At 65.6% G+C, this 24,867-nt stretch overlaps 2 long non-coding RNA genes across 5 annotated transcripts; both read left to right on the top strand.

The window, feature by feature from the left end:
* The first annotated feature begins 4,954 nt into the window (after nt 1–4,954).
* Nucleotides 4,955–6,560, top strand: LOC141959518 (uncharacterized). Of its 3 annotated transcripts, none has more exons than XR_012633465.1 (3): nt 4,955–5,081; nt 5,981–6,097; nt 6,445–6,560. It is a non-coding gene; the product is annotated as an uncharacterized LOC141959518 (long non-coding RNA). The 3 variants fall into 3 exon arrangements; XR_012633463.1 differs by lacking the exon at nt 4,955–5,081 and adding an exon at nt 5,379–5,489; XR_012633464.1 differs by lacking the exon at nt 4,955–5,081 and adding an exon at nt 5,561–5,840.
* Nucleotides 6,561–22,979: 16,419 nt separating this feature from the next.
* LOC141959516 (uncharacterized) lies at nt 22,980–24,161 on the top strand. 2 transcript variants are annotated; one of them, XR_012633461.1, is made up of 3 exons: nt 22,980–23,090; nt 23,582–23,698; nt 24,046–24,161. It is a non-coding gene; the product is annotated as an uncharacterized LOC141959516 (long non-coding RNA). The 2 variants fall into 2 exon arrangements; XR_012633462.1 differs by lacking the exon at nt 22,980–23,090 and adding an exon at nt 23,162–23,441.
* The last annotated feature ends 706 nt before the right edge of the window (nt 24,162–24,867 follow it).

The following is a 24,867-nucleotide window of genomic DNA, read 5'->3' as shown; positions in this document are numbered from 1 at the left end:
TGCCCTGGCCGGCTTTGTGCCGGGTGACCCCCCTGTAAGCAGGGCTCGGGTCTTTGGGTTTTTGCCGGCCTTTTGCCACGTCACCCCGTGGTCAGGCTGGCGGGCAGGTGGCAACCCTCTAGGGGGTGAGCGGCGCCGTCTCTGCGGCCGGGGCGGGAAGCGGAGCTCCTAAAGCGTGCCGTGGCGGTGAGCCGCAGCCAGGCCGGCCGGCCTGTAACTTGGGCGCGGGGGGGGCCTGGCAGCAGGGCCGGGGCCTCTGCTCTGTCCTCCGGGTGGGGGAGCTGGCGCCTGGCTGCGCCTTCCTTCCGAGCACCAGCTCCTCGAGAAGCAAGACGAGGCATCGTGAAGGAGCTGCGAGGCCAGAGCGAGGGAGAGGAGGAGCGGCAGGCTGAAGAGAGGGCTGGGGGGAGAGGAGGGAGCTCAGGGCAAAGGGGCCTCCCCACGGCACCGTTGCCGGCACCTTTGGTGTCCTGGCTGGCGCTGCGCCAGGTGACCTCCCTGTAAGCAGGGCTCGGGTCTCTGGCCTTTTGCCCCCTTGCCCCGACGGTTTGGCTGCCCGGAGAGAGGGGCGAGCCTGTAAGGAGAGAGCGGCACCGTCCCCGCACCGAGGGGCAAATGGGGCTCTCTGGCCCCCAAGCCCGCCCTGTAGGCAGGGGAGGGCTGTTTCCCCGGCCCTGGCGGCTTTCTTGCCTGCTGGCGGCCTGGCCAGCGTGACCCCCTGGAGTCGGGGCGCGTCGCGGCACTTGTCCCTCGGTCCCCCGCGAAGACCCGTGGCACGTTGAGTCCCTCTGGGCTCCGTGCGTCCGGGGGGGCAGGTCCGAGGCTCTGCTCTCTTGCTCGCGGGAGGGGACGGCTCCCCAGACATTGGCTGCACAGAGCTCGCTCTCTCTCCTGGGAAGTTTTCTTTCCCCGTGTCCGTGTGCCTGCCTGTGTCCGCGTCGGAGCGAGTGAGCGAGTGAAGGAGCTTCTTGTTTAGGCCCCTGTTGAAATCGCTGCAGCGTACTTAGCTTAAACTTCCCGGGAGGGAAAGAGGGGCTCTGTGCAGCAACAGGGGGTCGGTCCCCGCTGAGCCCGCGAGCGGAGGGCGAGTCCCGGCTGGCCCCTCCTTTCCAAGGACGGAGCCAAGCCGCGTGACCCGCCCGCTCCCTGGGCCTGGGTGGCTGCCTGTCCTGCTGGCGACCTGCCAGCGTGCCGGCCCCGTACTCGGGGCGAGTGCCACGAGCCGTGGAGCCCTCTGACCCGACGGCCCTGTAAGCGGGGTTGTGCCCGTCCCCCGCCCTCGGCAGGAGGAGCGGGTAGCGAGCGGGCGTCTGCGGCCCCCGGCCTTCGAGGGCAAAGGCTCGGCAGTTGTGTCCCCTTCACCGAGAACCGCGGTAGCCTCTAGAAACGCAGGGAACGGCCCTGAGCCAAGTACCTGCCCCAGAGTCCTCGAGACCCTCCCAGAGTTGCCCAGGACGCTCTTGTCCCACAGCAGCCGTGGTGACAGGGAGGGCCCTTTGCCCGCAGCCCCTTTCTCTTTCCCCGGTTTCAGCGTGCCGCTCCTCCTCTCGCTTGCCCTCGCCTCGTAGTTTCTTCCGCAGGCCACGGATGCCTCTTCCTTCTTTCTTCTCCGGGAGCTGGTGCCTGGAAGGACGGCGCGGTCGGGCGCCAGCTCCTCTGCCTGGACGAGGGGGAAGCCGGCCGCCTGAGGGACCTTCCCTCAGCGTGCTCTGGCCCCCGGCCCTCCCTCCTCCCTCCTGCCCCCTGCCCCGGCCTGAGCCGCCTCAGACCCCATTTTCTCACCTGGTGGTGCCCGGCGGCCTGGGGGCTTAAAGCATAGAGGGAGAGGGGACAGGGGTACGGCAGGGCAGGGGGAGATTTAGGGGGACAGGCAGCACGGGTGGGCCTCAGCCGCCAGCCCCTTGCAACCGGCTGCTCCGCAGTGACGCGGCAGCTTCTCCCAAGCGATGAGGAACCCCCCTCGGGAAGTTCTGCTTCCCCAGCCCCCAGAACCTCTTGGGAAAGGGCCGCTGCTGCCGATTCACCTGCCTTCAGGGCAGACAGCGCCCAGCACTCTCGATAGTGCTTGGCTGGCGCCTTGTGTGGGGTGGCGGCCCTGTTAGCGGGGTGCGGGTCAGGGCGCCCCTGTAGCGGAGAGGAGGGGCCTCGTGGGCCTTTGGGACCGGGGCTGCCCTGTAAGTCGGGGCCTGGCCCGTGCCCTGCAGTCCCGGGCACTTTGCAGTCCCGGCAGCGGCTCGAGCCCCCTGTAAGCAGGGGCGCAGCCTCGGTGGCCGCCGCTCTGCATGCCCAGCTCCGTTTGCCCAGAGTGCCCGACTCCGAGCCCAGCTCCAGCGCCGGCCGCGACTCCACGTGCGGCAGCACCGGAGCACCGATTGGGTAAGAAAAGCCGATCTGTGAGGTTTTTTCGGGGGGGCGGGGGTATAGGGCTGTGTGAGGGCGGCCGGTGTTCAGGTGGTGCTGTGGCCAGCTCTCACCCAGGACCGTCGTCGCTCTCGGACCTGATGGCATTCTCCTGCTCTTGCAGCAGTTGGTCGTGGAGAAGAAGGGAGAGACATCCACCGCGTGCAGAAGGACCTGCGAGGCAAGAGCGAGCGGGAGGAGTAGCGGCAGCGGTCCGGCAAAGAGGCGAGAGAAAGCCCTCCTGGGCAGGGGATCTCCCTGTCACCTGGGCTGTGGTCGCCTCCAGCGTCCCTGCCCCTTCGGGGATGTTTTCTTTGCCTCGTGAGCAAGTACTCGGCTCTTGGTAGTTCTCCAGTTTTAGAACCTGCTCCCATTCCACCTGACGATGACCCAACTTCCTGAAGTTTTCTCAAAACTCCTTTCTGTACTTGGATGTGGCTGCACCAGCCGTGGGGAGCGGGAGGGCTCTGCAGCCACCCGCAGCGCCCTTTGAGGCTGCGTGGGATGCCGGGGGAAGAGCAGTCGGGAGCAGGGTTTTGGAGGTGGATTCCCCTGCTCTGAGTGCTTCTCTTTCCGCACCTGTACGGGGAAGGAAGCGGCTGGATCTCAGCCTCTGGAGGAGCACGTTCCTCTTCCCTGCCCCAAAAGGGCGTTTGTGCCCACCCTTTCCCCATCTGTTCAGTGCCGGGGGTGCTCAGTCAGATGCTTTCTCCAACTGCATGTTCCCCATTTAGCTCCTTTTCTGCCCAACTCGGCTTTAACCGCTGCCTGCCACGTGGCGCTGCGCGTGGGATTTTAACCTTTGGCAGCCGCTGGAATGTTTGCGGCGTGTGTTGGTCCTGGCTGCTTGCAAGGGGACTCTCGGGGTGAAGCGCTAAGGCTTGGACAATAGGGCCAAGCCAGAGTTGACCTGTAGACGAGTCCTGTGTATTTTGTAACTGTTAACCATTGTGCTAACAGGTATTTTACTAAGTGATAACCAACCACCTATTCCGATGTAAAAAGTGGAAGTATCGAAGCCTGAACAACAGGCCCTGAGCCGAAGCTGCTCACTCAGTATGTCATCGTTAGTGAAACAGGTGTGGAAGACGTGGCTCTCTTGAATGTACATTTATCTTTCTTTGTGTGGGGATAAAATAACCGGGTCGTGGAGACCGTAGTCTGGCCCTGTGGCCTGACGTGAGCCCTTGCACCTAGTCTGCCTGGGTAAGCAGAGGAGCTCCCTTAGCTTCTCCCCTGAGCCCTGGCCAGGCTCCGGGGGAATCTAATGTGAGATTGAAACCAGATATTTCCGCTCCAAACCAAGGTGCCAGCTCTTCTGGCTTGCCGATTTTGGGGTATAGAAGGGTGGACCCGCTCACAGCGACTTTGGAGGCCTCACCTACGGGTGGACGCACCGCGTAGGGTTTCCCACTTGCCGGGAAAGGCTCTGCAAACCCTCGCTGTAACCGGGGCTGCCTGCGGGTCTGGGTGATGGCAACGGGTGCAGGTGCTGAGGGATCTTTTTTAATCGCTGTTCCCTCTCTCTCAGGCAGTCAGGATTTGATGCGTTACCCTGTATTTTCCTGTCTGTGTGAGTGCACTATTCCGTCTTTCCTGACTGCGTGTTTTCCATATTCTTCTGTTATTTAGTTATTTCTAATAAAATACGCCTGCTCCTTTCACTCCGGTGTCTGAGTTGAATTGATATCCCTAATCAGCAAAACGGGGGGAGATGAGGTGGCGCTTTCCAGAGCCGAGGTCGGTGTCGGTTTGGCTTTGGGCTGAGCTGTAGCCGCCGCGGCGCTAGTTCCTGGCAAGGGGACGGACGGGGGAGCTGTCGGGGCCAGAGCTGCCGTAAATATAATCAGACAGCTTGCTCGGGTTCTCCAGCTCCTAGCGTACGCTCCAGAAGAGCGGCTGAACGTGGGCAGAAATGTTCCTGGATTTATCTGGGTTTTCTAAAAAAACTATTTCTGCTATCACCAGGATTTGAAAAACTAAATTGGATAAATGTGAGTTTAGGAAAAATATCTAACAATACGTGTGCTTTTAATAGTTACTGTGCTGGTCTCCCAGGGACCGAAGTTACGCTGTTTCGTCCTTAAAGCAACTCTGCGCTCCCGTGTCGCGTTGTCACAGGCTTTCCTCCCCCTTCCACCCGTCCAAAGAGCCCTGAGGCTGCTCTGACCGACACTTCGGTCACCCCGCTGAGTTCTGGGTCACAAGGCGAGACTGCGCTGCCCTGCGCTGCGGCCGTGCCGGAGCTCCTCCCTCTCCGGGGGGTTATAAGATTTGGCAGCGTTGGTCCCGTCGGCCCGCGCACCGGAGCGGTCTCGCCCAGCGGCTGCTCCCGCTGGCCGGGGAAGGTTCCCCCGGCGGGGAGAGGCGACCTGCGGCGTGCGGCTGCGCCGGGCGGCCCCCGGAGTGCGCGTGCGCGGCGGCGGCCCCGCGACCGGAGGACCGGCGGCCCATAGAGCGCGAGCTCGGAGGAGTGACGGGCATCTCCGGCGTTTATTAACGGTGCTGGTCGCTATAGTTACCGGGGGGGGGGGGAGCGCGGGCCGGGCCGGAGGAGCCGCAGGGGCGGGCAGGGAGGCTGCAGGCAGCGCCCCCTCCCTGTCCGGGGCCGGTGCTGGAGGAGGAGCCGGTGCGAGCCGAGGCAGGAGCGGGGCCGCGCGGCCGGGCGGCTGCGGGGAAAGGTGCGGCGGGACCGGGGGCGGAGGCCGCTCCGCGTCGGGGCCGGGCGGCGGCGGCGCTGCCCGGAGCCGCGCGGGGCTGCGCTCGGCCGGGCTTCCGGGTGCGCGGGCGGCGCGGCGGGAGCCGTAGTCACGTGCAGGGGGCTTCCGGTCGGCCATGTTGGCTCCCCGGGGCACGCCGGGAGCTGCAGTTTCTGCGCTCTCGGTTCCCCGCAGCCGCGGCGCTGGCGGGCGCGCGCGGCACGGCACAGCCCTCGGTACCGGCGCGGCCCCGCGGCGCGGCCCGAGACGCGGTTTTGTGGCGGTTTCCCGCGGGCTGCCCGCGGCTCCCCGAGACGCGGTGTGCCCCCCGGCCCGGGGGTGCGCGTGCGCGGCCGCGGCGTCTCCCGGGAGTGCGCGTGCGCGGCGGAGGTGAGTGTTGGGGCTGCGGCCGGGCCGGTCCGCGGCAATAAGGGTCCCTGCCGCCTCCGTGCCCCCTCCCGAGGCCGCGCTGGGGCCGCGCGTGTCCGTTCCTGCCCCGGGGATGCCGCCGGCTGCGCCCAGCTCGGGCTGGCGTGGGGTGTCTCTGCCCGGCCTGGCGCTCCTCACGGCTCGGGGGCCAGAAGGGACGGGCGGAGCCGAGCCTTCCCGGCCGTGGGCAGCGGGGCGGGAGCCGCCGCGGCTGGAGCTGGAGGGGCCGGAGAAAGGGAAGGAAGGAGAACGTCAAGGGCATGTGGGCAGCAGCCGCCTCGCCCTGCAGGAGGAGAGCGCCTGCCTCTCCGGGTGAGCGAGGAGCCCTCTGCACAGTCCGCAGCGGGCCGGACCCAGGCGCGGAACGGCCGCGGAGCGAGCGAGCGAGCGAGGCTGCGTGTGTCGGAAGCCACGTCTTGTAAGAGCCGAGAGACACCCGCGTATTCTTTTAGGGGGAGGTCAGCCGGGCGAGTGGAGTTTCAGAAGAAGAGGAGGGGCAGGAGGAAGGAAGGAGAAAGAAGCATCTGACCTGTCCAGTTCTCCCGGCAGTGCCGGGAGCGAGAGCCGCGGTGAGTCGCGGGCCCTCGGGGCCCTGTCGCCCCCCTTGTATGTCCCAGTCCCTTCCCGCCCTTCTCTTTCCCATGCTGTGATTTTTTTTTCTTCTTCTCTAGATCTTTTCTTTCTTTTCTTCTGCCTTGCTCCCCCTTCCTCTCTCACTTTCTCTCTCTTGTCTTGCTGCTCCCTTTTCTTTTTCTGTCTGCACTTCTGACTGCTTGTTCTGTACCTTTTGCATCACTCCTCAGTCCATTTCTCTCTCGATCCTTCCGTTCTGCTCCTCACTTCTCGGTTTCTCTCTCTTTCCTCTGTCCTACTCCTGCACGTAGTGTGTGATTGAATGAGGTTCTGTGTCTAGCAGGCCTCATCTCGTAAGAGCTGTGAGACACCTACATCTTCTCATAAGTGGAGGACAGCCAGGCACCTGGAGCTGTAGAAGAGGAAGGGAGAAGGCAAACAGAAGGAGGAGTCTGACCTGTCAAATTCTCACGGCAGCGCGGAGAACTGCAGTAAGTCCCGAGCTCTTGGGCCCCTCTCATCCCTCTTGTGTGGCCTGGTCCCTCCCTGTCTTTCTCCTAGACTCCTCTCTTTCTGGTGCTGCTCAACTTTTTTTGCTCACCTGTATCTTCCGTCTTGCTTGGAGCATCTCCCTGTCCCCATCTTGTAGGTCTTCCCTTTCTCTGCCCTGTACCCTGCCGCTCTTGTTGCCTTTCTCCATCCCTCTCTGTCCAGCTCCCTGTTCCTATTGATGCCCCTTTCTTCTTCCTGCACCCGCTGCTATTCCCTGCGATCTCCATCTCTCTCTTTCCTGCTCCCTGTCCCCCGTTTTTCATTCCTACCTCCGTCCCTCATAGCCTGTCTGGCCTTTTTCCTCGGTGTCTTTCTCTCTGGCTGACTCCCTTCTGCTGTTTTTCGTTTCCTCCCTATCCATCTTGTTGCCCATCGCTCTTTTGTCTTCTCTCTCTCCATGTGTCGCTGTCTGTCTTCCAGTCACTGTTCTTTAATTCCTCCCTCTTCCCTGTAGCTTGCTGCTATTTTTTTTTTCCCTGTTCTCCATCATGCTCTGTCGGGTGCCCTGTCCCTGTTTATCAATTCCTCCCTCTGCCCTGCGGTCTGTCTCTTTTCACCATTTAATTTTTGCCTCGCTCTCTCTCTGTCTGGCTCCTTGTGCCGGGTTTGCGAATTCCTTCCTCTGTGCCCCGTACCCCCTGTGATCTTTGCTGCTTTGTGGCCTGTTTCTGGCTGGCGCTCTGTTACTATTCAGTAATTCCTCTCTCGATGCCTTGTAGTCTGTTGCTTTTGTCTTTTCTCCATCTCTCTGTCTCTGTTTCCCCTGTTTTAGAATACACCCCCCCACCCCCACCCCCCTTCTTTCTGTATGCATCAGGATTAGTTTTTGGCTCCAGGTCTCTTTTTTTCTGTGTCTCTGTCCCTGTTTCCTAATTCTTCCTTCTCTGCCCTGTCACATGTAGCGATGTGATTTGTTTTGTGTTCCTTCCCATGGTTTGCTGTCCTGACTCCCCATCGCTGTTGCTTTTTCCTCCCTCTGTGCCCTGTTCTCTGGAGCTTTTTGGTCTTTCTTCCATCTTGCTTGGTCTAGCTCCCTGCTCCCCCCCTTTTTTTTTTTCCCCTCCATGTCTGTTGTGCCACCCATCCCAGCTTTTTTTTTTCTGCATCTCTATGCTGCTCCTCGTCCTTCTTTGTTGGTTTCTGTCCTGCTCCTCCTCCTTCTTTCTGCTGCCTGTTTTCTTCTCTCCCTGCTGCTTTTTTTTCTGCATATCCACGCTGGGTTCCCTGTCCCCATCCTCTCACCGCCCCATCGCTCATCTCTTGTTTTCTCTCTACCCCTGTACTAGTCAGCTAGCTGCCACCTTTCTTCTGTCTTCTTGTGTCCTGCATCTTTCTCCTCATGTTTGGCAGTTTCCAGCTCTGCCCTGCAGCTTGTTGCTCCAGGAACCGACTGACTGTTCCCGGCTGGACTGAGGAGCGTGGCTCCGGGAACAAGCGCCAAGGTGTGCCAGGGGCAGGGGCAGCATTAGGGGCCCTGAGCCCCGGAGCAGACTCACTCCCTTCTGGGACTTGTTCTGTGTGTGACTGAATAAACACTTGCTGGCTGCCGGCTGCCTTTTGTGCTTCCTTTGCCCCAGGTGAGGGGCTGGGAGGGGTGATGATGCTCTGTGGGGGTGGGTGATGGCCTCCAGCTGTGGGCTGGGGCTGGAGGGGCCCCAGGTGTGGGCAGTGAGGCTGATGGCAGCGGCCCCTCCCTGTAAAGGGCTTGCTGCTCCGGGTGGAGGGGCGGGTGCTGCTGTTAAGAGCAAGGCAGCCGTCGGAGGGGTCGGTGTCAACCAAGGGAGGAGCAGAGCAGTCGCTGAGCATTGCTGGGCCCTGGCTGCACCGAGGGAGAAGGTGAGTGGAGCCGTGCCATCAGCTGGCAGCTCCTGGGGAGGATGGCGGTGCCTGCAGGGTGGCAGTGTTGGAGGTGGTGGCAGGGGCTGCCCCGAGCCGGTGGTGAGGCTTCTGGGTGCATTGGTGGGGGTTCGGAGGGGTGAGCAACGGTGTTGCTGCAGGGTCAGAAAGCAGAGAAAACTGCCTCTCGCAACCCAGCGGGAGCTGTGGTCCTGGCGTGTGGGGTTTCTGGCCAGCCGCGTTGGTTCCCTGGGTCACGCTGGGATGCGGGGTCTTACAGCGCTTGGCGTGCAGGCGGCCGTGCCGCGTTGGCCAGCGCGTGCCAGGAGCTGTAGGTTCTGCAGACTCGGCTGCCAGGCAGCTGCACCGCTCGTGGGCGCCCGTAGCGCGGCGCAGTCCTCGCTACCGCCGCGGCCCTTGTGGCGCAGCACGAGGGATAGTTTTGTTGCCGCTTTCACGTGGATTCCCGGGGGCTTCCAGCTGCTCCCCACCAAGCGTCGTGCCCATTCCTCGAGAGCGTGTGCGCAGTGACGTGCCGCTCGGCCGCCGCTCGCGCGGGGGGTGGCGCTCGCCCGTGCTAACCGCCGCTGCCTGGCAAACGCCACACGGTGCTGTCGGTGGGCGACACAGAGGTGGCCCCGTGCCCCACGCTGCCGCCCGCCAGCAACGTCAGTGCGATGCTCCGATGCCCGTGGGGGGGTGCGGCCACGCTCGGTGCCCCCTCCTGGTAAGGAAATGCTGCCGCCGCCCCACGTCACGCTGCCGGCGGGCGCTCGGTGCGCGAAGGGCAGGACTGCAGCGCCGGCCCCGCACAGGTGTGCGGCACCGCCAGAGCCGCCTTCCTGCTGCCGCAGCGTGAGGCTTGCTGGGCGTGATTCCTGGGGGTGGGCGAGGGCCGAGGTCGCCGGTGAGGCCGGCCCGCCCCTTTGGCAGGTGTGGGGGCCCCTCCTGCCCGCTGGCCACACGGCAGCGGTGGGGCAGGAAGCTTCACACCGCCTGCTGTGTCAGGCCTCGGCTCTCCTGGAGGTGATCCGGGCCGGGGGAGCCCCAGGGAGTTACCCGAGAGCTGGGACAAAGGCAGAGGGGAATAAGATGGGTGTCCCCCGGGGGTTGGTGCTGGGTGCCTCCCCAGCTTGCCAGAGCTCCCCTTGAGCTGGCACTGGCCTCGCCCGCACCGTGTCCTGGCCCCAGGTCTCGCACCTCACCCTGAATCCCGTCCCGTAGCCCCAGGTCACCCCCGAGCCCCGCGGGGATGGCGGCAAGCCGGCCCTTGGCGCCTCCGCAGGAGCCCCTGTGGAAGGGGGGCTCCGGCCAGGGGCGATCTACGGTAATAACGGCAGTCGCTTCACCTTCTCCCAGAGGCCTCACCGGGGCCGCGCTTGCCTGTTCCTTCCCTGGGGATGCTGTCGACTGGACCCACTTCAGAACTGTGTGGGGTTCTCTGCCTGCCCTTGTGCTCCTCGCAGCAGAGAGGTGAGAAGGGACAGGCCCCTGGGACGTTTTCTGGCTGTGGACAGGAGCTGTCACAGCTGAAGCTGCAGAGGCCTGAGAAAGGGAAAGAAGAAAATCAAGGGCATGTGGGCAGCAGCTGCCTTCCACTGCAGGAAGAGAGAGCCTGCCTCTCTGGGCGAGGCAGGAGCCCTCTGTACAGTCCGCAGCGGGCCGGACCGCCAGCGTGCGATCAGGGTCCGTGCGCGTCACCCAGAGCGCGGTACGGCCGCGCAGCGTGCGAGCGAGGCCACACGTGCAGGAAGCTGCGTTTTGTAAGAGCCGAGAGACACCCGCGTGTTCTTTGAGGTGGAGGGCAGCTGAGCGACTGCACCTCCAGAAAAGGAAGGGAGGAGAGAAGGAGAAAGAAGGGTCTGAATCGGCAAATTTTTCCTGGCAGCGCTGAGAGCGACAGCTGCGGTGAGTCGCGGACCCTCGGGCCCTGTTGCCCCTCTTGGACGTTTTGGGCTGTCCCCTGGCCCCCTCTCTATCCCATGCTGCTATGATTTTTGTTGTTTTTTTCTTCCCTGTACTTCTGCTCTCGTTCGTTCCTGCTCCCACTCCCTCTTGTGTCTTCTTCTAGCTCTCCCTTTTTCTTTCTTCCAGATGCTTGGTCCTGCTCTCTCTCCTTCCTTTGTTTCATCCTCCCTTTCTCTCCTGTAACCTAGCGCTGTTATTTTCCTTGTTCAGTTCTTGTTTCAGATCGGCTTTGGGGTCTCTTTTTGCCCACAGCTTTCTCTGGCCAGTTCCCAGGCATTGTTAACCTCGGCGAGCCTGTCTGCCGCTCCATGTGCCTGCCTGCCCATTTCCCTCCCTCCTGGTAATCCCGCCTCTACGCTGTGCCCGAGCTCAGGCCGCCCCTGCTCCTGTATCTCGGCTTTCGGCACGCCCCCGGCGCTTTCGGCACGCCCCCGGCGCTTTCGGCACGCCCCCGGCGCTTTCGGCACGCCCCCGGCGCTTTCGGCACGCCCCCGGCGCTTTCGGCACGCCCCCGGCGCTTTCGGCACGCCCCCGGCGCTTTCGGCACGCCCCCGGCGCTTTCGGCACGCCCCCGGCGCTTTCGGCACGCCCCCGGCGCTTTCGGCACGCCCCCGGCGCTTTCGGCACGCCCCCGGCGCTTTCGGCACGCCCCCGGCGCTTTCGGCACGCCCCCGGCGCTTTCGGCACGCCCCCGGCGCTTTCGGCACGCCCCCGGCGCTTTCGGCACGCCCCCGGCGCTTTCGGCACGCCCCCGGCGCTTTCGGCACGCCCCCGGCGCTTTCGGCACGCCCCCGGCGCTTTCGGCACGCCCCCGGCGCTTTCGGCACGCCCCCGGCGCTTTCGGCACGCCCCCGGCGCTTTCGGCACGCCCCCGGCGCTTTCGGCACGCCCCCGGCGCTTTCGGCACGCCCCCGGCGCTTTCGGCACGCCCCCGGCGCTTTCGGCACGCCCCCGGCGCTTTCGGCACGCCCCCGGCGCTTTCGGCACGCCCCCGGCGCTTTCGGCACGCCCCCGGCGCTTTCGGCACGCCCCCGGCGCTTTCGGCACGCCCCCGGCGCTTTCGGCACGCCCCCGGCGCTTTCGGCACGCCCCCGGCGCTTTCGGCACGCCCCCGGCGCTTTCGGCACGCCCCCGGCGCTTTCGGCACGCCCCCGGCGCTTTCGGCACGCCCCCGGCGCTTTCGGCACGCCCCCGGCGCTTTCGGCACGCCCCCGGCGCTTTCGGCACGCCCCCGGCGCTTTCGGCACGCCCCCGGCGCTTTCGGCACGCCCCCGGCGCTTTCGGCACGCCCCCGGCGCTTTCGGCACGCCCCCGGCGCTTTCGGCACGCCCCCGGCGCTTTCGGCACGCCCCCGGCGCTTTCGGCACGCCCCCGGCGCTTTCGGCACGCCCCCGGCGCTTTCGGCACGCCCCCGGCGCTTTCGGCACGCCCCCGGCGCTTTCGGCACGCCCCCGGCGCTTTCGGCACGCCCCCGGCGCTTTCGGCACGCCCCCGGCGCTTTCGGCACGCCCCCGGCGCTTTCGGCACGCCCCCGACGCTTTCGGCACGCCCCCGACGCTTTCGGCACGCCCCCGACGCTTTCGGCACGCCCCCGACGCTTTCGGCACGCCCCCGACGCTTTCGGCACGCCCCCGACGCTTTCGGCACGCCCCCGACGCTTTCGGCACGCCCCCGACGCTTTCGGCACGCCCCCGACGCTTTCGGCACGCCCCCGACGCTTTCGGCACGCCCCCGACGCTTTCGGCACGCCCCCGACGCTTTCGGCACGCCCCCGACGCTTTCGGCACGCCCCCGACGCTTTCGGCACGCCCCCGACGCTTTCGGCACGCCCCCGACGCTTTCGGCACGCCCCCGACGCTTTCGGCACGCCCCCGACGCTTTCGGCACGCCCCCGACGCTTTCGGCACGCCCCCGACGCTTTCGGCACGCCCCCGACGCTTTCGGCACGCCCCCGACGCTTTCGGCACGCCCCCGACGCTTTCGGCACGCCCCCGACGCTTTCGGCACGCCCCCGACGCTTTCGGCACGCCCCCGACGCTTTCGGCACGCCCCCGACGCTTTCGGCACGCCCCCGACGCTTTCGGCACGCCCCCGACGCTTTCGGCACGCCCCCGACGCTTTCGGCACGCCCCCGACGCTTTCGGCACGCCCCCGACGCTTTCGGCACGCCCCCGACGCTTTCGGCACGCCCCCGACGCTTTCGGCACGCCCCCGACGCTTTCGGCACGCCCCCGACGCTTTCGGCACGCCCCCGACGCTTTCGGCACGCCCCCGACGCTTTCGGCACGCCCCCGACGCTTTCGGCACGCCCCCGACGCTTTCGGCACGCCCCCGACGCTTTCGGCACGCCCCCGACGCTTTCGGCACGCCCCCGACGCTTTCGGCACGCCCCCGACGCTTTCGGCACGCCCCCGACGCTTTCGGCACGCCCCCGACGCTTTCGGCACGCCCCCGACGCTTTCGGCGGGCGGGAACGCCGCGCGCCGACGTGAGGGGCGGAGCTATCGCCTGAGGCGAAGGGCGGGAGCGGCGCGCGCAGCAGTGAGGCGCCGCGCGGCCGCCTGAGAGGAGCGGGAGCGGCGCCCCCGGAAAAGGCTGCTCGGCGATCGGCGCCGCCTCGGCGGGGACCTCATCGGCTCGGCTCGGCTCGGGGCGGGCGGGGGTGGACCCGAGTCGCCTGTGGGGGGGCGAGCGCCATTGTCTGAGGGGCTCAGGAGAGTCCTGGACCCGCCAGGCGCGGCAAGGTGCCTGGAGCAGACGAGTGCCCGGCGCAGTCGTCCCTGCAGGAAGTGCTGGAGCATCGACTCTGGTGAGAAAAGCCGATCTGTGAGGTTTTTTTCGGGGGGGGAAGGGGGGGTTGGAGGGCGGCCGGGGTTCGGGTGGTGCTGTGGGCACTTCTCGCCGGGGACAGGCGTCCTTCTCAGACCTGACGGCACACTCCTGCCCTTGCAGCAGCTGGTGGCGGAGAAGGGAGAGATGTCCACTGCGTGTGGAAGGACCTGCGAGGCAAGAGCGAGCGGGAGGAGCAGCGGAGGAAGTCTGGGCAGCAAGAGGAAAGAGAAGGGCGCTCTGAACAAAGCGCCGCTGTGGGGGGCGGAGCGGTCGCCTGAGGGGGACCTGCCCGGGGAAGGGGCGAGCAGGAGTCGAACCTGCCTGGGGAAGTAGCGGATCGACTTGGGAACAGGGGGGGGGGGACGGGACGGGAGCCGCCTTGGAGAGGGGGTCGGTGTCGTCGCCTCGGCGGGGGGGGGGAGCAGTGTCGTCGCCTCGGCGGGGGAGGGGGGGGGAGCAGTGTCGTCGCCTCGGCGGGGGAGGGGGGGGGGGAGCAGTGTCGTCGCCTCGGCGGGGGAGGGGGGGGGGAGCAGTGTCGTCGCCTCGGCGGGGGAGGGGGGGGGGAGCAGTGTCGTCGCCTCGGCGGGGGAGGGGGGGGGGAGCAGTGTCGTCGCCTCGGCGGGGGAGGGGGGGGGGGAGCAATGTCGTCGCCTCGGCGGGGGAGGGGGGGGGAGCAGTGTCGTCGCCTCGGCGGGGGAGGGGGGGGGAGCAGTGTCGTCGCCTCTGTGTCTGTGTGTGGGGGGGGAGCAGTGTCGTCGCCTGGTGGGGGGAAGTGGGGTGGTGTCATCACCTGGGGGGGGGAGTGTCGTCAACGGCGGGGGGTGGGGGAGCGGAGCTTCCTCAGGACCGGTGAGAGGGGACTGGAGCTGCCTGAGGAGGGACGGCCATCGCCTCAGGGGCGGTGGAGGGTCCAAGCCTCGCTGAACGCGGCCAGGAGCCCGGAGGAGAAAAGCGCCCGTCGTAGACATCCCTGCAGGAAGTGCTGGAGCATGGACTGGGTGAGGAAAGCCAATCTGTGAGTTTTTTTCGCAAGGAGGGGGGATGGTGGTGGTGGTGGGAGGGCGGCCGGGGTTCGGGTGGTGCTGTGGCCAGCTCTCGCCGGGGACCAGCATCGCTCTCGGACCTGACGGCATCCTCCTGCCCTTGCAGCAGGCGGCGGAGCGGCGTGGAGGTCTCCGTCCTGTACCGCTGCAGGCCAAGAGGGAGCGGGACGAGGCGTGGAGGAAGTCTGGGCAGCAAGAGGAGGAAGGAGAAGGGCGCTCTGGGCAAAGGGACCTCCCTGTCACCGGGGCTGTGGTCGCACCAGCGTGTCGCCAGGACGTTTGGTGCCCTGACCGGCTTTGTGCCGGGTGACCTCCCTGTAAGCAGGGCTCGGGTCTCTGGCCTTTTGCCCCCTTGCCCCGACGGTTTGGCTGCCCGGAGAGAGGGGTGACCCTGTAAGGAGAGAGCGGCTCCGTCCCCGCACCGAGGGGCAAATGGGGCTCTCTGGCCCCCAAGCCCGCCCTGTAGGCAGGGGAGGGCTGTTTCCCCGGCCCTGGCGGCTTTCTGCCTGCTGGCGGCCTGGCCAGCGTGACCCCCTGGAGTCGGGGCGCGTCGCGGCACTTGTCCCTTGGTCCCCCGCGAAGGCCCGTGGCACGTTGAGTCCCTCTGGGCTCCGTGCGTCCGGGGGGGCAGGTCCGAGGCTCTGCTCTCTTGCTCGCGGGAGGGGACGGCTCCCCAGACATTGGCTGCACAGAGCTCGCTCTCTCTTCTGGGAAGTTTTCTTTCCCCCTGTCTGTGTCCGTGTGCCTGCCTGTGTCCGCGTCGGTGCGAGTGAGCGAGTGAAGGAGCTTCTTGTTTAGGCCCCTGTTGAAATCGCTGCAGCGTACTTAGCTTAAACTTCCCGGGAGGGAAAGAGGGGCTCTGTGCAGCAACAGGGGGTCGGTCCCCACTGAGCCCGCGAGCGGAGGGCGAGTCCCGGCTGGCCCCTCCTTTCCAAGGACGGAGCCAAGCCGCGCGGTCGTAGCACGGCCGACGCGTGACCCGCCCGCTCTCTGGGCCTGGGTGGCTGCCTGTCCTGCTGGCGACCTGCCAGCGTGCCGGCCCCGTACTCGGGGCGAGTGCCACGAGCCGTGGAGCCCTCTGACCCAACGGCCCTGTAAGCAGGGTTGTGCCCGTCCCCCGCCCTCGGCAGGAGGAGCGGGTAGCGAGCGGGCGTCTGCGGCCCCCGGCCTTCGAGGGCAAAGGCTCGGCAGTTGTGTCCCCTTCACCGAGAACCGCGGTAGCCTCTAGAAACGCAGGGAACGGCCCTGAGCCAAGTACCTGCCCCAGAGTCCTCGAGACCCTCCCAGAGTTGCCCAGGACGCTCTTGTCCCACAGCAGCCGTGGTGACAGGGAGGGCCCTTTGCCCGCAGCCCCTTTCTCTTTCCCCGGTTTCAGCGTGCCGCTCCTCCTCTCGCTTGCCCTCGCCTCGTAGTTTCTTCCGCAGGCCACGGATGCCTCTTCCTTCTTCCTTCTCTGGGAGCTGGTGCCTGGAAGGACGGCGCGGTCGGGCGCCAGCTCCTCTGCCTGGACGACGGGGAAGCCGGCCGCCTGAGGGACCTTCCCTCAGCGTGCTCTGGCCCCCGGCCCTCCTTCCTCCCTCCCTCCTGCCCCCTGCCCCGGCCTGAGCCGCCTCAGACCCCATTTTCTCACCTGGTGGTGCCCGGCGGCCTGGGGGCTTAAAGCATAGAGGGAGAGGGGACAGGGGTACGGCAGGGCAGGGGGAGATTTAGGGGGACAGGCAGCACGGGTGGGCCTCAGCCGCCAGCCCCTTGCAACCAGCTGCTCCGCAGTGACGCGGCAGCTTCTCCCAAGCGATGAGGAACCCCCCTCGGGAAGTTCTGCTTCCCCAGCCCCCAGAACCTCTTGGGAAAGGGCCGCTGCTGCCGATTCACCTGCCTTCAGGGCAGACAGCGCCCAGCACTCTCGATAGTGCTTGGCTGGCGCCTTGCGTGGGGCGGCGGCCCTGTTAGCGGGGTGCGGGTCAGGGCGCCCCTGTAGCGGAGAGGAGGGGCCTCGTGGGCCTTTGGGACCGGGGCTGCCCTGTAAGTCGGGGCCTGGCCCGTGCCCTGCAGTCCCGGGCACTTTGCAGTCCCGGCAGCGGCTCGAGCCCCCTGTAAGCAGGGGCGCAGCCTCGGTGGCCGCCGCTTTGCATGCCCAGCTCCGTTTGCCCAGAGTGCCCGACTCCGAGCCCAGCTCCAGCGCCCGCCGCGACTCCACGTGTGGCAGCACCGGAGCACCGATTGGGTAAGAAAAGCCGATCTGTGAGGTTTTTTTTTGGGGGGGGGGTATAGAGGAATAGCGGTGTGGGAGGGCGGCTGGGGTTCGGGTGGTGCCGTGTCAGGCTCTCGCCGGGGACCGTCGTCCCTCTCAGGCCTGACGGCACCCTCCTGCTCTTGCAGCACTTGGTGGTGGAGAAGGGAGAGACATCCACCGCATGCGGAAGGCCGTGCAAGGCAAGGGTTAGCAGGAGGAGCAGCGAAGGAAGTCTGGGCAGCAAGCGGAAGAAAGAGAAGCGCGCTCTGGGCAAAGCGCCGCTGTGAGGGGCGGAGCGGCCGCCTGAGGGAAAGGGGAGCGCAAGTCGGCGCTGCCTCAGCAAGAACCGGATCGACTCGGGGCCGAGGGATTGGAGCCACCTTGGCAGGGGATCAAAGCTGCTGCATGGTGGGGGGCCAGTGCCGTCGCCTAGGAGGGGCAGCAGACCTGTGTCAGGGCGCGTGGGGGGGGATTGGAGCTGCATGAGGAGGGACCGCCATCACCTCAGGGGCTGAGGAGGGTCCAGGCCCTGACGGACGCTGCCAGGAGCCGCCGGACGCTGCCAGGAGCCCATTGCAGATGAGAGCCCGTCACGGTCCCTGCACGAAGCACTGGAGCATGGACTGGGTGAGGAAAGCCGATCTGCGAGGTTTTTTCGCGGTATGGGTGGTGGGAGGGCGGCCGGGGTTCGGGTGGTGCTGTGGCCAGCTCTCGCCGGGGACCAGCATCGCTCTCAGACCTGACGGCATCCTCCTGCCCTTGCAGCAGGCGGCGGAGCGGCGTGGAGGTCTCCGTCCTGTACCGCTGCAGGCCAAGAGCGGAGGAAGTCTGGGCAGCAAGAGGAGGCAGGAGAAGGGCGCTCTGGGCAAAGGGACCTCCCCGTCACCGGGGCTGTGGTCGCACCAGCGTGTCGCCAGGACCTTTGGTGCCCTGGCCGGCTGTGTGCCGGGTGACCCCCCTGTAAGCAGGGCTCGGGTCTTTGGGTTTTTGCCGGCCTTTTGCCACGTCACCCCGTGGTCAGGCTGCCGGGCAGGTGGCAACCCTCTAAGGGGGGTGAGCGGCGCCGTCTCTGCGGCCGGGGCGGGAAGCGGAGCTCCTGAAGCGCGCCGTGGTGGTGAGCCGCAGCCAGGCCGGCCGGCCTGTAACTTGGGCGCGGGGGGGGCCTGGCAGCAGGGCCGGGGCCTCTGCTCTGTCCTCCGGGTGGGGGAGCTGGCGCCTGGCTGCGCCTTCCTTCCGAGCACCAGCTCCTCGAGAAGCAAGACAAGGCATCGTGAAGGAGCTGCGAGGCCAGAGCGAGGGAGAGGAGGAGCGGCGGGCTGAAGAGAGGCGGGAGCTCAGGGCAAAGGGGCCTCCCCACGGCACCGTTGCCGGCACCTTTGGTGTCCTGGCCGGCGCTGCGCCGGGTGACCTCCCTGTAAGCAGGGCTCGGGTCTCTGGCCTTTTGCCCCCTTGCCCCGACGGTTTGGCTGCCCGGAGAGAGGGGCGACCCTGTAAGGAGAGAGCGGCACCGTCCCCGCACCGAGGGGCAAATGGGGCTCTCTGGCCCCCAAGCCCGCCCTGTAGGCAGGGGAGGGCTGTTTCCCCGGCCCTGGCGGCCTTCTGCCTGCTGGCGGCCTGGCCAGCGTGACCCCCTGGAGTCGGGGCGCGTCGCGGCACTTGTCCCTTGGTCCCCCGCGAAGGCCCGTGGCACGTTGAGTCCCTCTGGGCTCCGGGCGTCCGGGGGGGCAGGTCCGAGGCTCTGCTCTCTTGCTCGCGGGAGGGGACGGCTCCCCAGACATTGGCTGCACAGAGCTCGCTCTCTCTCCTGGGAAGTTTTCTTTCCCCCTGTCCGTGTCCGTGTGCCTGCCTGTGTCCGCGTCGGTGCGAGTGAGCGAGTGAAGGAGCTTCTTGTTTAGGCCCCTGTTGAAATCGCTGCAGCGTACTTAGCTTAAACTTCCCGGGAGGGAAAGAGGGGCTCTGTGCAGCAACAGGGGGTCGGTCCCCGCTGAGCCCGCGAGCGGAGGGCGAGTCCCGGCTGGCCCCTCCTTTCCAAGGACGGAGCCAAGCCGCGTGACCCTCCCGCTCTCTGGGCCTGGGTGGCTGCCTGTCCTGCTGGCGACCTGCCAGCGTGCCGGCCCCGTACTCGGGGCGAGTGCCACGAGCCGTGGAGCCCTCTGACCCGACGGCCCTGTAAGCGGGGTTGTGCCCGTCCCCCGCCCTCGGCAGGAGGAGCGGGTAGCGAGCGGGCGTCTGCGGCCCCCGGCCTTCGAGGGCAAAGGCTCGGCAGTTGTGTCCCCTTCACCGAGAACCGCGGTAGCCTCTAGAAACGCAGGGAACGGCCCTGAGCCAAGTACCTGCCCCAGAGTCCTCGAGACCCTCCCAAAAGCGCCCAGGATGCTCTTGTCCCACAGCAGCCGTGGTGACAGGGAGGGCCCTTTCCCCGCAGCCCCTTTCTCTTTCCCCGCAGCCCCTTTCTCTTTCCCCGCAGCCCCTTTCTCTTTCCCCGCAGCCCCTTTCTCTTTCCCCGCAGCCCCTTTCTCTTTCCCCGCAGCCCCTTTCTCTTTCCCCGGTTTCAGCGTGCCGCTCCTCCTCTCGCTTGCCCTCGCCTCGTAGTTTCTTCCGCAGGCCACGGATGCCTCTTCCTTCTTCCTTTTCCGGGAGCTGGTGCCTGGAAGGACGGCGCGGTCGGGCGCCAGCTCCTCTGCCTGGACGACGGGGAAGCCGGCCGCCTGAGGGACCTTCCCTCAGCGTGCTCTGGCCCCCGGCCCTCCTTCCTCCCTCCCTCCTGCCCCCTGCCCCGGCCTGAGCCGCCTCAGACCCCATTTTCTCACCTGGTGGTGCCCGGCGGCCTGGGGGCTTAAAGCATAGAGGGAGAGGGGACAGGGGTACGGCAGGGCAGGGGGAGATTTAGGGGGACAGGCAGCACGGGTGGGCCTCAGCCGCCAGCCCCTTGCAACCAGCTGCTCCGCAGTGACGCGGCAGCTTCTCCCAAGCGATGAGGAACCCCCCTCGGGAAGTTCTGCTTCCCCAGCCCCCAGAACCTCTTGGGAAAGGGCCGCTGCTGCCGATTCACCTGCCTTCAGGGCAGACAGCGCCCAGCACTCTCGATAGTGCTTGGCTGGCGCCTTGTGTGGGGCGGCGGCCCTGTTAGCGGGGTGCGGGTCAGGGCGCCCCTGTAGCGGAGAGGAGGGGCCTCGTGGGCCTTTGGGACCGGGGCTGCCCTGTAAGTCGGGGCCTGGCCCGTGCCCTGCAGTCCCGGGCACTTTGCAGTCCCGGCAGCGGCTCGAGCCCCCTGTAAGCAGGGGCGCAGCCTCGGTGGCCGCCGCTCTGCATGCCCAGCTCCGTTTGCCCAGAGTGCCCGACTCCGAGCCCAGCTCCAGCGCCCGCCGCGACTCCACGTGCGGCAGCACCGGGGCACCGATTGGGTAAGAAAAGCCGATCTGTGAGGTTTTTTCGGGGGGGCGGGGGTATAGGGCTGTGTGAGGGCGGCCGGTGTTCAGGTGGTGCTGTGGCCAGCTCTCACCCAGGACCGTCGTCGCTCTCAGACCTGATGGCATTCTCCTGCTCTTGCAGCAGTTGGTCGTGGAGAAGAAGGGAGAGACATCCACCGCGTGCAGAAGGACCTGCGAGGCAAGAGCGAGCGGGAGGAGTAGCGGCAGCGGTCCGGCAAAGAGGCGAGAGAAAGCCCTCCTGGGCAGGGGACCTCCCTGTCACCTGGGCTGTGGTCGCCTCCAGCGTCCCTGCCCCTTTGGGGATGTTTTCTTTGCCTCGTGAGCAAGTACTCGGCTCTTGGTAGTTCTCCAGTTTTAGAACCTGCTCCCATTCCACCTGACGATGACCCAACTTCCTGAAGTTTTCTCAAAACTCCTTTCTGTACTTGGATGTGGCTGCACCAGCCGTGGGGAGCGGGAGGGCTCTGCAGCCACCCGCAGCGCCCTTTGAGGCTGCGTGGGATGCCGGGGGAAGAGCAGTCGGGAGCAGGGTTTTGGAGGTGGATTCCCCTGCTCTGAGTGCTTCTCTTTCCGCACCTGTACGGGGAAGGAAGCGGCTGGATCTCAGCCTCTGGAGGAGCACGTTCCTCTTCCCTGCCCCAAAAGGGCGTTTGTGCCCACCCTTTCCCCATCTGTTCAGTGCCGGGGGTGCTCAATCAGATGCTTTCTCCAGCTGCGTGTTCCCCATTTAGCTCCTTTTCTGCCCAACTCGGCTTTAACCGCTGCCTGCCACGTGGCGCTGCGCGTGGGATTTTAACCTTTGGCAGCCGCTGGAATGTTTGCGGCGTGTGTTGGTCCTGGCTGCTTGCAAGGGGACTCTCGGGGTGAAGCGCTAAGGCTTGGACAATAGGGCCAAGCCAGAGTTGACCTGTAGACGAGTCCTGTGTATTTTGTAACTGTTAACCATTGTGCTAACAGGTATTTTACTAAGTGATAACCAACCACCTATTCCGATGTAAAAAGTGGAAGTATCGAAGCCTGAACAACAGGCCCTGAGCCGAAGCTGCTCACTCAGTATGTCATCGTTAGTGAAACAGGTGTGGAAGACGTAGCTCTCTTGAATGTACATTTATCTTTCTTTGTGTGGGGATAAAATAACCGGGTCGTGGAGACCGTAGTCTGGCCCTGTGGCCTGACGTGAGCCCTTGCACCTAGTCTGCCTGGGTAAGCAGAGGAGCTCCCTTAGCTTCTCCCCTGAGCCCTGGCCAGGCTCCGGGGGAATCTAATGTGAGATTGAAACCAGATATTTCCGCTCCAAACCAAGGTGCCAGCTCTTCTGGCTTGCCGATTTTGGGGTATAGAAGGGTGGACCCGCTCACAGCGACTTTGGAGGCCTCACCTACGGGTGGACGCACCGCGTAGGGTTTCCCACTTGCCGGGAAAGGCTCTGCAAACCCTCGCTGTAACCGGGGCTGCCTGCGGGTCTGGGTGATGGCAACGGGTGCAGGTGCTGAGGGATCTTTTTTAATCGCTGTTCCCTCTCTCTCAGGCAGTCAGGATTTGATGCGTTACCCTGTATTTTCCTGTCTGTGTGAGTGCACTATTCCGTCTTTCCTGACTGCGTGTTTTCCATATTCTTCTGTTATTTAGTTATTTCTAATAAAATACGCCTGCTCCTTTCACTCCGGTGTCTGAGTTGAATTGATATCCCTAATCAGCAAAACGGGGGGAGATGAGGTGGCGCTTTCCAGAGCCGAGGTCGGTGTCGGTTTGGCTTTGGGCTGAGCTGTAGCCGCCGCGGCGCTAGTTCCTGGCAAGGGGACGGACGGGGGAGCTGTCGGGGCCAGAGCTGCCGTAAATATAATCAGACAGCTTGCTCGGGTTCTCCAGCTCCTAGCGTACGCTCCAGAAGAGCGGCTGAACGCGGGCAGAAATGTTCCTGGATTTATCTGGGTTTTTTTAAAAAACTATTTCTGCTATCACCAGGGTTTGAAAAACTAAATTGGATAAATGTGAGTTTAGGAAAAATATCTAACAATACGTGTGCTTTTAACAGTTACTGTACTGGTCTCCCAGGGACCGAAGTTACGCTGTTTCGTCCTTAAAACAACTCTGCGCTCCCGTGTCGCGTTGTCACAGGCTTTCCTCCCCCTTCCACCCGTCCAAAGAGCCCTGAGGCTGCTCTGACCGACACTTCGGTCACCCCGCTGAGTTCTGGGTCACAAGGCGAGACTGCGCTGCCCTGCGCTGCGGCCGTGCCGGAGCTCCTCCCTCTCCGGGGGGTTATAAGATTTGGCAGCGTCGGTCCCGTCGGCCCGCGCACCGGAGCGGTCTCGCCCAGCGGCTGCTCCCGCTGCCCGGGGAAGGTTCCCCCGGCGGGGAGAGGCGACCTGCGGCGTGCGGCTGCGCCGGGCGGCCCCCGGAGTGCGCGTGCGCGGCGGCGGCCCCGCGACCGGAGGACCGGCGGCCCATAGAGCGCGAGCTCGGAGGAGCGACGGGCATCTCCGGCGTTTATTAACGGTGCTGGTCGCTATAGTTACCGGGGGGGGGGGGGGGGGGGGAGCGTGGGCCGGGCCGGAGGAGCCGCAGGGGCGGGCAGGGAGGCTGCAGGCAGCGACCCCTCCCTGTCCGGGGCCGGTGCTGGAGGAGGAGCCGGTGCGAGCCGAGGCAGGAGCGGGGCCGCGCGGCCGGGCGGCTGCGGGGAAAGGTGCGGCGGGACCGGGGGCGGAGGCCGCTCCGCGTCGGGGCCGGGCGGCGGCGGCGCTGCCCGGAGCCGCGCGGGGCTGCGCTCGGCCGGGCTTCCGGGTGCGCGGGCGGCGCGGCGGGAGCCGTAGTCACGTGCAGGGGGCTTCCGGTCGGCCATGTTGGCTCCCCGGGGCACGCCGGGAGCTGCAGTTTCTGCGCTCTCGGTTCCCCGCAGCCGCGGCGCTGGCGGGCGCGCGCGGCACGGCACAGCCCTCGGTACCGGCGCGGCCCCGCGGCGCGGCCCGAGACGCGGTTTTGTGGCGGTTTCCCGCGGGCTGCCCGCGGCTCCCCGAGACGCGGTGTGCCCCCCGGCCCGGGGGTGCGCGTGCGCGGCCGCGGCGTCTCCCGGGAGTGCGCGTGCGCGGCGGAGGTGAGTGTTGGGGCTGCGGCCGGGCCGGTCCGCGGCAATAAGGGTCCCTGCCGCCTCCGTGCCCCCTCCCGAGGCCGCGCTGGGGCCGCGCGTGTCCGTTCCTGCCCCGGGGATGCCGCCGGCTGCGCCCAGCTCGGGCTGGCGTGGGGTGTCTCTGCCCGGCCTGGCGCTCCTCACGGCTCGGGGGCCAGAAGGGACGGGCGGAGCCGAGCCTTCCCGGCCGTGGGCAGCGGGGCGGGAGCCGCCGCGGCTGGAGCTGGAGGGGCCGGAGAAAGGGAAGGAAGGAGAACGTCAAGGGCATGTGGGCAGCAGCCGCCTCGCCCTGCAGGAGGAGAGCGCCTGCCTCTCCGGGTGAGCGAGGAGCCCTCTGCACAGTCCGCAGCGGGCCGGACCCAGGCGCGGAACGGCCGCGGAGCGAGCGAGCGAGCGAGGCTGCGTGTGTCGGAAGCCACGTCTTGTAAGAGCCGAGAGACACCCGCGTATTCTTTTAGGGGGAGGTCAGCCGGGCGAGTGGAGTTTCAGAAGAAGAGGAGGGGCAGGAGGAAGGAAGGAGAAAGAAGCATCTGACCTGTCCAGTTCTCCCGGCAGTGCCGGGAGCGAGAGCCGCGGTGAGTCGCGGGCCCTCGGGGCCCTGTCGCCCCCCTTGTATGTCCCAGTCCCTTCCCGCCCTTCTCTTTCCCATGCTGTGATTTTTTTTTCTTCTTCTCTAGATCTTTTCTTTCTTTTCTTCTGCCTTGCTCCCCCTTCCTCTCTCACTTTCTCTCTCTTGTCTTGCTGCTCCCTTTTCTTTTTCTGTCTGCACTTCTGACTGCTTGTTCTGTACCTTTTGCATCACTCCTCAGTCCATTTCTCTCTCGATCCTTCCGTTCTGCTCCTCACTTCTCGGTTTCTCTCTCTTTCCTCTGTCCTACTCCTGCACGTAGTGTGTGATTGAATGAGGTTCTGTGTCTAGCAGGCCTCATCTCGTAAGAGCTGTGAGACACCTACATCTTCTCATAAGTGGAGGACAGCCAGGCACCTGGAGCTGTAGAAGAGGAAGGGAGAAGGCAAACAGAAGGAGGAGTCTGACCTGTCAAATTCTCACGGCAGCGCGGAGAACTGCAGTAAGTCCCGAGCTCTTGGGCCCCTCTCATCCCTCTTGTGTGGCCTGGTCCCTCCCTGTCTTTCTCCTAGACTCCTCTCTTTCTGGTGCTGCTCAACTTTTTTTGCTCACCTGTATCTTCCGTCTTGCTTGGAGCATCTCCCTGTCCCCATCTTGTAGGTCTTCCCTTTCTCTGCCCTGTACCCTGCCGCTCTTGTTGCCTTTCTCCATCCCTCTCTGTCCAGCTCCCTGTTCCTATTGATGCCCCTTTCTTCTTCCTGCACCCGCTGCTATTCCCTGCGATCTCCATCTCTCTCTTTCCTGCTCCCTGTCCCCCGTTTTTCATTCCTACCTCCGTCCCTCATAGCCTGTCTGGCCTTTTTCCTCGGTGTCTTTCTCTCTGGCTGACTCCCTTCTGCTGTTTTTCGTTTCCTCCCTATCCATCTTGTTGCCCATCGCTCTTTTGTCTTCTCTCTCTCCATGTGTCGCTGTCTGTCTTCCAGTCACTGTTCTTTAATTCCTCCCTCTTCCCTGTAGCTTGCTGCTATTTTTTTTTTCCCTGTTCTCCATCATGCTCTGTCGGGTGCCCTGTCCCTGTTTATCAATTCCTCCCTCTGCCCTGCGGTCTGTCTCTTTTCACCATTTAATTTTTGCCTCGCTCTCTCTCTGTCTGGCTCCTTGTGCCGGGTTTGCGAA

Source organism: Athene noctua, chromosome 4 (genome assembly GCF_965140245.1).
Source record: "Athene noctua chromosome 4, bAthNoc1.hap1.1, whole genome shotgun sequence".
NCBI lineage: Eukaryota > Metazoa > Chordata > Aves > Strigiformes > Strigidae > Athene > Athene noctua.
Note: the sequence above shows the minus strand (reverse complement) of the source record. Positions and strands in the feature narration are given on the sequence as shown.